The sequence below is a fragment of the Uloborus diversus genome, chromosome 4, assembly GCF_026930045.1.
Source record: "Uloborus diversus isolate 005 chromosome 4, Udiv.v.3.1, whole genome shotgun sequence".
NCBI lineage: Eukaryota > Metazoa > Arthropoda > Arachnida > Araneae > Uloboridae > Uloborus > Uloborus diversus.
The window spans coordinates 107,069,190-107,085,105 of NC_072734.1; the positions used below are offsets into that span (position 1 = coordinate 107,069,190).

At 32.5% G+C, this 15,916-nt stretch overlaps 1 protein-coding gene across 1 annotated transcript in view; it reads right to left on the minus strand.

Annotated features, from left to right (window-relative positions):
* The window catches only part of LOC129221633 (homeobox protein prospero-like), a 194,093-nt gene that overhangs the window by 81,870 nt on the left and 96,307 nt on the right, over positions 1–15,916 (minus strand). The gene's annotated exons all lie outside the window — the stretch shown is intronic.

Genomic DNA, 15,916 nt, shown 5'->3' on the forward strand with positions numbered 1-15,916 from the left:
TGCTCATCGTAGAAGCGATCTGATGGTCAAAATGTCATTATGCTAGAGCTCTTTACAAAGTAATCTATTTAACGCAAGTTGTGAAAATTAACAGAAGTGTTTTACTACATCTACCTTCAACTAATCACTACAAACTTAAACTATTTAGTATTATACCTAATCTTGAACTAGGTTTTCTATGTGGATATTCGTCAGCTTAACAGCGCTCACATTAAACGACGATAATTTACATACACGATTTTACAATTAATTATGTCAAAACAATAACATTCAAGCCCACTTCTCTCAATATTGTGAAATTTAGAGTCTCAAGCTTGTTGGGAATTGTGCAAAATTTTATTCTGATAATATATGATAAGAAAGACGACACTATGACGGTTAGAATACGCTCTATGCTATCTCCCTCGCTAAAAGGTACAAAACTAAAGATATGCTGATAACAAAACCACATGTTCAAAAAATTGGAATTAATAATTCCATAAACCAATTGTGTTTATCGCTCTATTCACGAAGCAAAACAAAATGGGTTCTGTGGATCCCTAGCTGAGCTCTGATACATTCATTTCGACCTATCACTATTGCTCTATGACAAACTTACAGCAATCTATAGTTAACTCTCGATAAATCGAAGTCTTATAACTCGAATATATCTTTATATCGAAGTTTCCATAGGGTCCGAAAATCTTGAAAAGGCTGTGGGAACTTGTCATAACTTGAATTAATAATAACTCTAAAGTTTCAGCCGGTCCTTTGGGACTTCGAGTTATCGAAAGTTGACTGTCACAGAGTCACTTTTGAATTACCACTGTTCTGATGCACTCATTTCAAGCTTCTTCTTTTTTTTTTTTTTTTTTTGAAGAAGTAAAGCAAAACTTTTGGAACGCTATCGTCCTGAGGCATTCATTTCAATCAATTCGTTTTCTGAACTAAGCAAAACAGGGTGACCATTGTTCTGATACTCATTTGCTGTTATTTTTCTCTTTATGTAGTAATTAGCAAAAAAATAAAGAAAAGCATCAATGGAAATCACCAGCGTAAAAAGAAACAACTGAAACGTGCTCTAAAAGGAAAGAAAACAATCGAAGGGTTTCAAAACTAATTTCATTCAGTTTTATTCAAGAAAGAGTTCAACATTTACAAAAACCTTGAATAACCTTAAAAAAAAACCGGTGATAAATTGAATTCAGCATTTTCCATAGTAATTAACAACACCGATGCGGTAATGTATGCAATAGTTTTGGTTAAGTCTCTTCCAAATGATAGCTTCCACTCAAAGAACGCAGCGCCTGAATGTTCGAATAAAATAATAATAACGAAAAAAGAAAACCATAGAAGCTAACATCAGTACTATTTTCTTTTTTAGCACCGTCTCCTTGCTGCGCCTCAAATTCGGAAAACGCAAACGTAAAAAAGAAATATCTGTCCAATACAAATCACGCAAGTCATTCTGATTTACCGCCATTCGCAGAACTTGCCGAGAAATGCAGCCCTAAATAAAGAAAAATAATTTTTTAAAAAAAGGCACGACTTCCGGATCATTAACTCCGTTTTTAGGAAACTCCAAACGAAGAAGAGGCTTCTTTTTAGTCGAAGAAAAACGCGTCGAATGCTGGATTTATGGGACGCTAAATATGGGATAGAAACAGGTGGTTTGGTCGCTGTTAAGTACTCTCGCTTCAATAAGCAAATACGAAAGCTACCTTCTGGAACGCCAAAAAATGCTGTCTTCAGGTTATTCTGCAGTTAAAAAGCATCTTCGTCGCAGTACTGTAGTAATTAGTATTTCGTTAATGATCGTTTTCGAAATCCCGTTATGGAATAAAAACCAGCCTTAAAAAGATGATTCGAAAATGTTCCGAGAAAGAAAGGGACAAAAAGAAATTTTCTAAGAGCCAAAATTAAAAAAAAAAGCTATCATTACATTTAAGATCAACTTGAAGGAACTTTTTATTCTAACATGAAAAACTGTTTTGGAAATAAATAAGCAAATTTTTTGGATAATGTTCTATAAAACGATGCTCTTGAAAAATTAGCGTGTTAAACCATATTATTATTATTTTTTAGGTTGGTGAAACAAAATATATTCCTAAGATCGCCCACGAAATGAATTTATTTTCAATCACAAAATGGCGTTATATAATGGTAAGCATGTAAAATTATCTCCACAACTTAACGTAGTTCATTATGAAGGGGTCACCTCGATCGCCCGCTGTATGCAGCTTTTGAGGAGTGGTCAACTTAACTTATAGGTAAGAGGACAATTTAATTTACTTGCGTTTAAATTCTTTAAACATTGACCTCTGATACATTTTTGGAAGCTTATTTCCAGAGACTGCATCATACTTCCTCTTTAAACACATTTGCTTTGATTTTTAATAAAATTATCGAATTAATAGTTTTGAAAACGAAAACCATACGCATGCTTACAAGTGGGTAAGACAATGAAAGGATGCCCATTCATGATTTTTAAAAAAAGGACAAAATGATGCACTTGTGTCCACGTGATCATATTTAGTGCTTGCGATAAGTGCATGAAGAGCGTCAGAGACTTCCTAAAAAGACAATAGAAAATTTCATCCTCACTTTCTTTATGGAGTGCGGTTGAAAATCTATGAAATATAAATACGTTTACTGCAATATTCCTCCTTATGATTAGGAGCTTATTTGTAACTAAACATAGCAATGTTCTTTTAGAAGCAGAAACAGTTTGCCATGTTATGTTTTTCTTTTCTTTCCTTTGTTTTCACTTTAAAAGATATTTCAATATACGGGTCACCTTTGGAATACACAGTTAATTTTATCAAAAGGTGGCCCATAAGCTACAATTTGGAAATTGTTTCATAAAAAATATTAAATTTTATTTCACGAAGAAAAGCACACTTGATAAGAGTGAGAAACAAGCATGAGATATTACGAAGGAAAACAACTTTTTATAGCTACTCGTGACGTTTCAAACATTTTTTTTTAATGAGACTTTTTTTTATGCGGTCCTTATATCCACCGCATTAAAAACAGGTTTGGGTGAAATTACAAAAATTAATTTCGCACAGTATTACTTGAGTTTCACTCCAACATTTTCCAAACAATGGCTAATGTATATGAAATTTTTTTTCTTTCACGTAAAAAATTCTAATGCCTTTTGAAACTGGAATTTTCTGCGTACGATTAAATTGTTCAAAGTCCTATGACAAGCAATTGACTGTATTGTAATAACATCTTTTGACAAAAATGAAGCGAAGACTTAACATAATAATCCAAGATGAAGACTCGTCTAACATTCCAAGATATCCCGAGAACAAAATTAGAAAATAAAGATACAAGGAATTTATTTTTGTAGCTAAAAGCATTGTTTTCTTTTGCTGTCATGATTACGTCTCTTAATTTATTCCTTTCTTTCTCTCTTTTTCGTAAGTTAAATAAATATTTTATTTAAAAATAATTGTAGCTGTTTAAATTTATTTATTTATTTTTTAAATTACTATTATTGTAGTGTCACTGAAATATTTAGGGGAGACTACTTGATCCCTAGATATACATGATTCCATAGCCAAAAATGTACCAAATAGTAGAAATTAAAAACCTGACAACTATATGAAAGTTATATTTGTACATAAAAACTGGCAACATTTTGTTTTTTTCAGCCATTTTCTTCTAGGTCAAGATGATCGTCTGAATGTGACAAGGAAAACTTTTTTCTAGGAAAGCATTCCGAAGTTTACATTATCCGTTAAATACAACTAGAGACGTACCGAGTACTCGGTAACTACTCGGTACTCGGCCTACTCGACCAATTTGCCGAGTACTCGGTACTCGGCCAAATTCTGATCAGATACTCGGCCAATACCGAGTAGTTGCAAAAAATTTAATATTGTCCAAGACAGATACTAAAATTTATAAAAAAAGAGCAAGCATTATATTCTGCAATCATTTACAGTTAAAATTTATAAGTCAAATTTAAATTTTGAGAATAATGAAGTTTGTGGAATAAATCTTTATTTTGATGTCCCCAAAGTTAATAAAACTTATTTATTAAAAATTATGCAAAAAAGGTATGTATAGAAAATATGGAATTTTTATATTAAAAATTAATTTTTGCTACAAACAAAAATTAGTTATAAAAATATAAATTACCTTTGCTTAAAAAATAAAAGGAAATAAAACAACGTTAAAAGCACACTGCAGGAAAACTGCAGACACGTGTTTTGGCATTACAAGGAATTTCTTTTTCAATGCACAAAATGGGAGCTCGTGGATTTAAAGGCATCCGACAAAAGTCGGATTTTTTTGTCGTATGTCTTTACATTCTTTAGCTCACATGTTATGCACTGAAAAAGATGTTCCTTGTAACGGGGGGTCAGAAACACGTGTCTGCAGTGTTCCTGCACATTTGTTTTATCTGCTTTTAAAAATTATTTATGTTTGGCGGACTAGAACTATAATTGATTGGTATACAGTGAAACCCCTCCTAACGGGCACCCCTCTTATGCGGACAGTTTTTAATTCCCCAGTTCCAATGCAAATAACATTATTAAACCCCTGTCCTGCGGACACCTCTCTATTGTGGACAAAAAAAAATTGTCCTGTTAGTGTCTGCATTAGTGGGATTTCACTGTAATTTGTTTTAATTCCAACTTGATTAATCATACCTTTTATTTATTTATTTTGAATTTTAAAAATAATTTTTTTGTAAACTTTTTGACACAAACAAAATTGTTTATATAATGCGTAATTAAATTTCAGCAGGAATTTAGTTTTAAAAACTATTATATGGACAAGGAGGTTTATACTACTATTCCAATAAGTTCAAAATTCATCACATGTGTGTCGGTGGTTCTTCTTAAAACATAATTGGTACTTGGTAACTCGGTCGAGTAGTGAAAGGCCGAGTACTCGGTAACTCGGTACTCGGCTACTCGGCCAAAGTGCTACTCGGTACGTCTCTAAATACAACTTAAAAAAATTCCGAAGTGTAATGTTAAAGTATAGATAGACTTTAATAATTGAGACATATTTTTAGTAAATTGCCACTGATTGTTAATAATAGAACAAGTATGTTTGTAAAAATCGCATATTAGGATGCTTGATCCCTCATGATCCCAGGGATCAAGTATCCATATGACAACATAAACGCAATGAAAACAATATAAATGTTGTTTACTTAGTTGACATTAACTTTAAACATTCAAAACCATGTTAACATAATAAAATTAATCATAGTTTGAGTGATAGATTTAAACGATCAGTACTGTGAATATGCTAAACAATTGAAATATCAGTTCGCACTTGTAACCCACATAACACCTCAAACATCTAAACATAAACTAACTCTACTGATGAATTATGTTCTGATCAGCCAAATGAACTTGAACAAGTTGAAATAGAAGTCAAATGTTTGAAAGAAAAAAATAAATGATTTTGCTATAGTTAAATTTACAACAAAAAAGTGAGTTGCCCATTATGTTGACCCATTAGCGGATAGAATGCAAAGTTAGATTTCTAGAGTTTGAAATAAGTTTCTGAAGCGAAAAGGTAATATGCTTAATCAATCAATTTTTCCTGAAAAATTGACAAAATGTGTTAAGCTGCACACATCCAGTTGGGTTAAGTGGAATTTATAGAACTACAACAAACGAATTGTTTGAATTTGACTTTTCAGATTTTGAAAACATATAAGCTAGGTTTTCTTTTTTATGAGTACACTGATACTTACATTTTTTTGCCCTCTTTTTAAAAATTAATTCAAATGATGAAACTCTTAATTTAATTATTACAAGACAAGAAGCAAATAAAATGATTTTCGTGTTGTCGTCCTTTTTTTTTTTTTTTTTGTAATTTTAGATTCATTACGCTACTTAAAAAAATGTTAGTTTTATTTATAAAATATAGTATTTTGTTCACAACTGTATTGGATAATAAGTAACTTATCAAAAGCATCATAAGTTCATGAAAGTTGTGTACATTTTTTTTAGAAATGCCTAGTGAAATTTGAAACTACGTTATTTTGTGTTCACATTATAATAATCTAATGAAGAAAATTAGAAACTGTGTTTTTTTAGAAACATTTAAAAAACTAAAGTCCATCAATAAATTGCCGATCTAATGAAAAGTCTATGTATTTTCTCAGTGGGATCAAGTATCCCCCATGAAGGGATCAAATATCATGGGGATACATGATCCCTTTATGAAATTTTTGAAAAAAAAATATTTTACCAAAGCTATCTGTTTCATTTCAACTAAAAACAAATACTGTCAGATAGAGGAAAAAATTACCTTTTTTCACGTACTCATAAAAAAAAAAAAAAAAAAAAAAAAAAAAAAAAAAAAAAAAAACCCTTCTAATTTGCAGCAGAGAAAAAAATGAAAACTAAAGTGGGGATCAAGTATCCCCAGTCTCCCCTGTTACTTAATTCAGAAATAATGCAACTTTTATGCTTAGTAATGCCTAAGGTCATAGAACCGGACTTCAAAATCGCTAGATTTTTAATCGTTTAAAATAATACAGAGAAGAGAAAACGGGTAAAAGCACAAAGGCTTTTTATGTCAGTAAATAAAGAGCACAACACAATCACTTTTGTTTATTTCCTTTCAAATATTATTAGAGGACAATTTTTATTTTAGCAGATGAATATGCTTTATTCGACAGCATTTTTAACCGAATTCAAAAGAGGGGCATTATTTACAGATTGATCAAAGAAAATTTCAGAGCTCTCTTAAGTTCAGTTTCAATTTCATTACGGAGAGAAGTGTGTTTTTTTTTCCTGTTTTTTTAGAAACTTGGACAGCGTCCATCTTGGCAAAGAGCCTAGTCTTACCCTATTTCTTATCATGTATTTAATATGTCTTGTGTTCCTATTTTCCATCATTATTTAAAAAGGCATTTTTGCCAACTCAGTAAAAAAAAAAAAAAGAAAAAAAAAGAGCAATTAACAACGAGCCGAAAGCAAAATTAAAAATGCTTATCTTCCCAAGTACGCAGCTCAAAATTTCAAAGTCATCCAATTGCTGATGTATTTTCTTTCTCTTCGAATTTTATCAAACGATAACGAAAGCTTCATCAGTGCGAAACGTAAAGCAAACAAGGCCGCCGAAGAACAAACAAATAAATAGCAGGAGGGGGGAGGGACGGCGAAATATGTTCCCAAACTGTCTGCGAATCACGATCCTACTCATTACGCAATGTCGTTCTTTTTTGGTTACTTCCCTCCCTAGATTCTCTAAATGGAATCGGCGCCGATAAAAACTCGCGAAAACCAACGCGATAAGTGAACAAGGAAGGGGGGAAAATACGCTCCACGTGAAAGTATGTTAGTTCTTGCATCACTCTCTTCTGCTTCTTCATATGCAAAGAGGAATTGCAAAACCTTGTGTCATTTATTACCTACCCCTAGAGGTGTAAAATTTCCGTAAATTTTGAGGTGGTGGGGGGAAAATTGTTTTTTTCCGGGGTTTTTTTCAAGAAAAGTTTAAAAACAATGGAAAAATGGATTGTTTACAACTAAAAATGTATTTTTAGTAGATACAGTACGATAGTTCAAAAACATACGTAAAAAAAAAGAAAAAATGTATCTCCTAGATAACGAACGGGCTACCCCTCAATTTTTTTAGATATGGCTAGGACTGAAAAAACAGTGCTATATATTGTAATATACACTAGTAGTATGCATATACATTGTAATAAAATAATTATTTACAAAAAAAAAAAAAAAAACTGGGGAAATTAAATGTTTCTGAACTTGTGGTATCTTCTATACTACTGCTAATGTTAAATTAAGGGGTCATTAAGCATCTTCATAAAATTTAAATAAGAAGCTAAAACTTTTACAGCAAACTACTATTAGTAGGTGTAAAGAAAATAGGAGGTGGCCTGGACTCTAGCTGAAAAAAAGTTCTTGTGAACTACCCTAAGATACAGTTTCATAAAAAACATACAAATAGTGTTAAATACTTGCGGATATGCAATTGATGTTATTTTTTTCCCTTTTAACAGAAATATACACATAAACTATTACTATTAATAAATTTATCCAGTATAGTTTTAAAAACACCGAAAATTATCTAAATTAGTCAAATCATTAACCAAACCAACCTTTCATTTTGAGTGAACTGATTCGTGAGTTGTTTAATCAAATTTCTTAACAGTAACTTAATATTTGAGAGTAGACGAAATATGCGCGTTCAGTAAAAGCAATTCGTAAGCCTATTTTTTCTCTCAAATTTATAATTTAAATTTTATTAGCTGCTTTACAATTTACCTTGATATGAATACATTGAGATTAACTGCAATGTTTGAGTGTTGTGATCAAGAAATAATATACTTATTTTATTTTTTGCATACTTTTTAGTGCGAACCAAGCTTATAGAAATAGTCTTAAGAATTAAGAAATTAAAAAAATCTGTATTTCATGTATTTATTTTTGGAAATAGGGAAGTCAAATCGAAAATTGTTTTTTTTTCCCCTTTAAACTATTATTTTTTAAAAGTTTGTTACAAAATGCATTTATATATGTGTACATATGAGGCAGTGAGAAGCAAAGGGATGTACGTGGCAAAATTAAAAATTTGGAGATGATCAGCACAAATTGGTAGGTGAACCCCTCCTCTGTCTTGGGGCAAGAGATGGTATTAGTAGCCCTGGTAGGCTGTATAGCATGACTTAGGAAAAAAATCAATGAAAGCCTACCTAGAACGTTATCTTTATGGTCGTTTTACTCGAAACTTGAAAATGTCCACTTACATCCCTTTGCTTCTCACTGCCTCATATATACTAGCACACATCAAGTAAAAACATATTTAAATTTTCACTTAAACATTTCCGCTAATTAATATTATTGATATATTAGTTCGGTTCTGAGCATATGTTTACAGTGGTAATTATAAAATCAGCGGATAAAACATTGGGAGGTACAGGAAATTAATTTATCTTACACTTTGCTCCATTAAAGTTGTTTTCATGTGTGATACTGAACATAAAAAACATACTCTAAAAAAAAGCTTAAATGTACATAAATTTGCAACTTATAATTGTTTTTTCACAGTTCTGTGCATATGTGCTAAGAAAAGCTCGAACCAGATGCTACTATCGAATGCTGTCAGAAAAGTATTTTCGAACAAGATTAAACCCACACCCAAATCACAGCAAAACATACAATATTGCTCCTAACCGCCTCTGCTCTAAGCTATTAATTCGTTTTAGTAATTTTATTTTTACTTTGTACCGGTGTTTCTATTTTGTCTAAATATTCAAATATTTGGTTTGTTTTTAAATTTTTATTTCGTTTATTTATTTATGCATGTGCTTTTGATATTTCTATTTTGTTCAAACATTTCATTTCTTTTATCTCCAAATGGATCTGTTAAAACATAAAGTATCAGAAAAAACTGAAGTTTTATATTAAGTTAATATTAGCTTAGACTTTATAAAATTAATTTAATAATGTCCTATTTAAATATCCGGAACAAATTTCCAGAAAGTCACGATTGTTTTATCTAATTAAATGATATTTTGAAAGTTATACTCTGTGTGAATAGCATTAAGATTGAGGAGAACGAAAGAAATCAAGCCTTTTATCCCAATTTTTTCGGCACATTAAATTTTTTTTTCAGCAGTATTTTTTTTAAATTCAGCAATTCTTATCGAAGCTATTAGTCTATACATACATAATGAATTCTTGATGCACAATTTTTACTTCCTTTGTGCATCAAGAATTCATTATGTATGTATAGACTAATAGCTTCGATAAGAAATTTAGTGACATGTATTTATATTTCTGAATAACAGCAAAAACTAAAAAAAAAAAAATCTTTGATGAAAATTGCAAGAGAATTACGAAAACCGAAGATCAATATTTTCAGGAAGTGTTCTGATCAGATGTAATGCACGGTCAAAGGGCTTTAGTATATTCCAGCCGTCATAAAAATGGTACCCTCGAGCCCTCTTTTCTTCCTCCTCTTTTGGGGCATCCATCCTCCTGCTTTTCTCTCCCTAATCACGCGCCAGGTGCGGGGGTGAAGTTTAAAAAAAGGATCGCAAGTCGACCTTCTCCGTTTCCGAAGCGATGAAACGAGAACTCCAGAAATAAAAGGACAAAGTGTTGCCAGATGGTAGATGAATGTTATAAACTCACTCCTGTATTGTTCAACGCCTTGCATTGTTTAACTAAAGATGTCGCTTCGGTTCTTCTGTCAGTAATTTTTTTCCCTCCAATTAAAACTACTTTATACTTGAATTCATCAATTCAAGCAACTGTGGAAGAGATAGATCAGCAGAGATAGTTAATATTTAATATTCAGCAGAGCGCCGATTATCTGAACTAACAACAAACCGAACCGTCCAATTATCCGAGCACATAGTACCCTCTATTTTTACTTTCAATATTCAATCTACTTTCATTTATCATATCTTCTATATCTAATATATAGAAGAAAGTATTGGATTCGTGCAAATTTTCGAATTTCGAATTTTGACTGATTCGAACGTTTTGAGGTGTGCTGAGTGAGGGTGCATTTCGACCATATTTGGAAAATGTCTGTCTGTCTGTACGTGTGTGTGTCCGTATGTATGTGACCGGTTTTTTGTGGCCACTCTACAGCAAGAACTACTGCGTGAAATCGAACGAAATTTGATACACGTATGTGCCCTTATGTGAACTTGTGCCCATTATTTTTTGGTGCGAATTCCTCCAAGGGGGGTGGAGCAATGGGACGTTTCTTGAGGTATGCATGCATGCTATTCCCCAAAAAGTAACTGGCGGAATCAAACAAAATTTGGTCCATATGTTCGAACTAGGGTTGGTCCCATAAAGTTCGGAAAATCGACAGCCAAATAATTTATTGCCATATTTCATTGGGCGCCACTTAGCTGTTTGTTTTTCTTCGATATGTTATGGTATTGACTGATATCCTCGTCGCATCAAATTAACTTATATCGATGTTTTTTGCGAAACTAAAGGAATCATCTGTGTTGAACAAGCTTCTGTAAAACGATAAATTGGGTACTAAGTAAAAAATAGTTTAACATCCATAAAAAAAAGAAAAAAATAGAATTAAAAAGAAATTATGAAAATAAACAAAAACATCAGACAGAGAAATGCGAGACGACGATATATAGTTTAACTAGTAGATTTACACCCTCTGCTAATGCAAATGGATTCATGCAATGAAGTTTCAAGTCATCAATTTTATAAATCTTTAAATGGTAATATTCATTGTAATAATGTACTAATCTAATGATATCTGATTATGATATCGTTATTCGTAGGTTATTATCTTAATCGGAATCAATGTTCAGCTGTTTCAAATGATCAAAATCGTTATAATGATTTAATAACGATATAGAATATACTACAGTAAGATTGCGAAGATTAAGCGATGAATCTCGCTGTCACGTGCTAAGATTTGTATGAATATTTTCTAAAATATAGTGAAGCATCGTTTATACGTTTCTCTTTTAAACGTTTTTATCAATTATACGTTTTTTAAATTGGTACCTCCAGAGTCAAATACATATCAACCTAAGTTTTTTCATTTATACGCTTTTTTCATGCATTCACTTGAAAAACGTATAAACGGTGCTTCACTGTACTAAGTACAAAACAATTTATAGCATTTTTTTTATAAATTTCTAACATGTACACTAATCCAAACTTCTCCCAATCTTTTAAAAACCCTTTCAGAACATTCATGACCTTTACGATCACAATCGAATTGTCCCTCTCTTCACGGGCACAAAAGGGTCACGTTGCCATCGCAACGGAAATATCACTCACTCAAGGTCCAAAAAACTATCCTCAAAATCTGCTAAGGTTACGTCAATGATTCCATTAAAAAGCGAGAGGGTGCAAAAAGAGGCTCCTTTTTAACCAAAAACCAGGTGCGTGGGAGAAGTTCGAAAGTAAAAGGAACAGAATTCCCAGCAAAAAAGGGCGGCAGAATCAGGGAGAGACGCCATCTTTCCTGAAATTTATTTAAAAAAAAAAAGAATAGGGTAGAATGGGGGCCATCTTTCCAGCTGGTAGGCGGCGTACGTCTCGAGCCGTTGGACCCCTTAATGAGATTGGGGCACGCGCCTAACGGTTCTTTTGAAAGGGGGAGAAATGGCGGGGTGCACGAGCCTCCTTTGCAAACCGGGGCGTAGCGAAGCACGAGAGAGCAATTGGTCATCCGTGTATGGAGACAGCGGTCATAGAATTCAAAACACTTCCACAGATACTTTCAGGATTGATTTTAAGATAAATTTTTTCTGAAATTTTGTAACTCTTCTAAGCCTTCTTAAATTTCATAGAAAGGGTCATTTGAGGCAGTGAGAAGCAAAGAGACGTAAGTGCCAAAATTACAAATTTGGAGATAACCAGTACACATGGCAGGGACGTGCACAGGGGCGGAGAAGGAACACATGTTGACACGGGCCCTATTATGAAGGAGGCCCAGTATTTTTAAAACTAGGGGTGAAATATAAGATGGAGGAGGGCCCGGAAAAGTCACTTGTGACGGGCCCCAAAAATTTCTGTGCACGCCCCTGCACATGGTAAGTGAACCTCCCGTCTGTTTTGGGACAAGAGTTAATTAATACTAGCAGCCCTGGTAGGTGCTGCTGTACAGCATGATTTAGAAAATCTTTTCAATGAAAGCCTACCAAGGACCGGAACTTTACACGCGTTTTACTCAAAACTTGAAAATGTCCACTTACATCCTTTTCCTTCTCACTGCCTCATTTGATTGAAGAACCTTTTCTAATAGTTGATCCGATAGTTCCGAAAAAACTTCTGTGATATTTAATGCTCGCGAGGTCAAGACAAACTCTCGAATGGATACTTACTGTTGGATCATTGATCAATTTCTCTCCGAGATTAAGATCTATTTAAGGTTCAGAATCACAACCTTATTTTATGTAAGGGTGGTCATGTTATTCAAACATATTTGCTTAAATTTTTGTTTAAAATCCGAGAAAGTATACAATACTTTGATACAACTGAAAGTTTTCTAAGTTCTAAGGCATCTTTAAATTTTCGTAACGTTAATTTTAATTTCCTTTTCTTATCAGGAGCGGTTATTGCATTAAACAGACTTCCATATTTACGTTATTGACTCCCTATAAAATAGTTCTGATTCAGGAATACTATTCTTTCTGTGCGAAAACGAGAAAATATCGTTCACGTCGTCGCGTCATGTTTGCTCATCATACTTGAGTTTCACATTTTAATGGAACTTTTAGCGTTTCTTAATGAGTCGATTTGTTATTTGGCGGATTATTTTACATTTCAATCGAACTTTTAAATGCTGTTGGATTTAGTTGGCGGAATTTTTTGCACTTTAATGGGACTTTTGATGTTATTTACTGCAAGGCGTTATTAATTTCAAAAATTACTTTTTTAATGAATTTTTAATGTTTTCATTGCCTTGATTTATTTATTCATTGCCTTATTTATTTTTCATTTTAGTCGAACCTCTAAGCATATTTTATTTAAAGTCGTATGTTGGACTTGTTTTTTTTTCCCCTTCATTCTATAGATTTTTTTGATAGAATACGCGAAATAAGAAAATGATGAATAATATCGCCAAAAAAGAGTTATTGTGTAATTTCCCCAAATGTACTTAATCTGCACATAACTTCATTTTAACTGTTTCGTCTTTCGTAGATGGACGAAACACCAACCATGTAATCGAAAGTTTGGGCAAACCTAACCTGCAGCGTTGTAATTCTGTGATTATCTGCATAGTCTTCACAATGCTACCAGATTAGACTTGCAACTTGCAACCAATTATGATGTAAATTCGATGCATTTAAAAATAGTGTAAAAATCCGCCAATTTAATAAAAAGTCCTAAAAGTCCATTTAATCCTCACTGAAAGAAAATTTGCCATTTCAGTAAATATTAAGTTTGCCATACAGATCTAAAATGTCGTCAAACTAGAAAATCATCACTTTCTAATTGCGATAAATCCAATCATATGCAATAAATATATTTCTATTTTACACCCTACACGTCACAACCAAGTGTCTCCAATCGATAAAACGATTCGATCAATTATATTTATAAAAAAAATATCATCGAATGATGTGGTATGGTTCTAGTGAAAAAATTCTTAAAAAAAAAAAAAAAAAAAAAACACTCATGGTTGCGTCAAAGAGTAGCAAGAAAAAAATAAGAATGCAAAATTTATTCTTTTTCCACGAAGGCAATTTTTTTTCTCCGACAACGATACAATTGTATTTTTGAACAATGCATTCTTTGCATTGTCGAAAATTATTTTAAAATATTGATTGAATCAATAATTAACCGCAAAGCAAGATCTTCCAAGAAATCCCATTCCCAATGCAGATACAAAAAAATTCCAGAACAGATAATGTTGAATTTAAAGAATAGAAGAATAATGATCCTTCTGAACATAAAACAATAGACAAACCCCGCAAAGATTTTTTGCTCTTTCTTTCCTTTTTCTTGCAACGCATTCCTCGTGATTTTTTCCCCCATTGTTTTCGTAATCTGTCTAGTAGATAAAAAGACGCGAAACCGATAATCTGCAGAAAAGGGAACATCGCCGAAAAAAGAAACTGCAAGAAAAACTCCCTGTTAAGCGCTTGGTATAAAAACGATTTAACTACACCAAAATTGAAATCGCCCAAATTATCGCCAAAAGTAATTACCTACTAACTAACACACTTCAAGTGAAAAATACATTTCATAGTCATAAATATTAAGCACTTTCGTGGTATAGTCATTAAAAAAATTAATTATCTTATTTTTGGTGATTGCTTTTCTCAGCGATTTTTCATAGTGAGCAAAAATCAACTAATTAGAAATAACCGATGTTTCATAGCACAAAAATACAGATTACTGCGCACACGTGTTTTGAGGTTTCAAACAACCCCTTTTTCAATGCAAAATAGTGAGTTTTTAGATGTAAAGACATCCGCAGATGTCCTTACAACCAAAAGCTCACTATCTTGCATTGAAAAACGGTTCCTTCGATGTCTTTACATCTAAAAAATCCCTTTTTCAATGCAAAATCGTGAGCTTTTAGATGTAAAGACATCCGAAGACGTCCTTACATCCAAAAGCTCACTATCTTGCATTGGAAAAAGAGTTCCTTCGATGTCTTTACGTCTAAAAAACCCCTTTTTCAATGCAAAATAGTGAGATTTTAGGTGTAAAGACATCGAAGAAACCCTTTTTTCGATGCAAGATAGTGAGCTTTTAGATGTAAAGAAGTCTGCGGATGTCTTTACATCTAAAAGCTCACTATTTTGCATTGAAAAAGGTTCCTTTGAAACCCCGAAAAACGTGTCTGCAGTAATCTGTACATGCTTGCTACAAAACGTTAATTATTTCCTGTTACTTTTCGGAGCTAAAGTATTTATTTATTTCTGAAAAACTCAACTGTTTTAAATCACTGCAACTATTTATTCAAAAAGAAATAAAAAAGCTATATTCGTAAGTGCAATGAAAGTGCATAATTTACCACTAAGTTTCGGGTTTTCTTACGCTCTAAGATTGTGAAATTTTTGAACATCAATCCATTTCAATCATATTCTGCATAAAAATTTCTGGCAATATTTTCTAGCTATCAGTGAATTAAAATCATGCATATTTACGAAGGAACAAATTCATAGGAGCTGAAATAAAGCAACCTATTTTTGCCGATACAAATGAAGCAAACATAACCACTGCTCATCTCCTAGTAATTATTTGTAATTTCAAGTCAAAAATATTACTAATCTAGTGCTTTCGTATTCCCAAATTCGACAAAAATAAGAAGAAAAAAAAAGAATTGTCATCAAGTTTGGCAACAAAAATAATTAATATTAATTGCTATTTTTTTAAATACTGAATACGGACATTTTAACCCGCTCCAAAGTGAGTAAGTACTACACAGCACAAATAGAGGGCCGGAGTCAGTACTTTTGACCGTTCTGCCA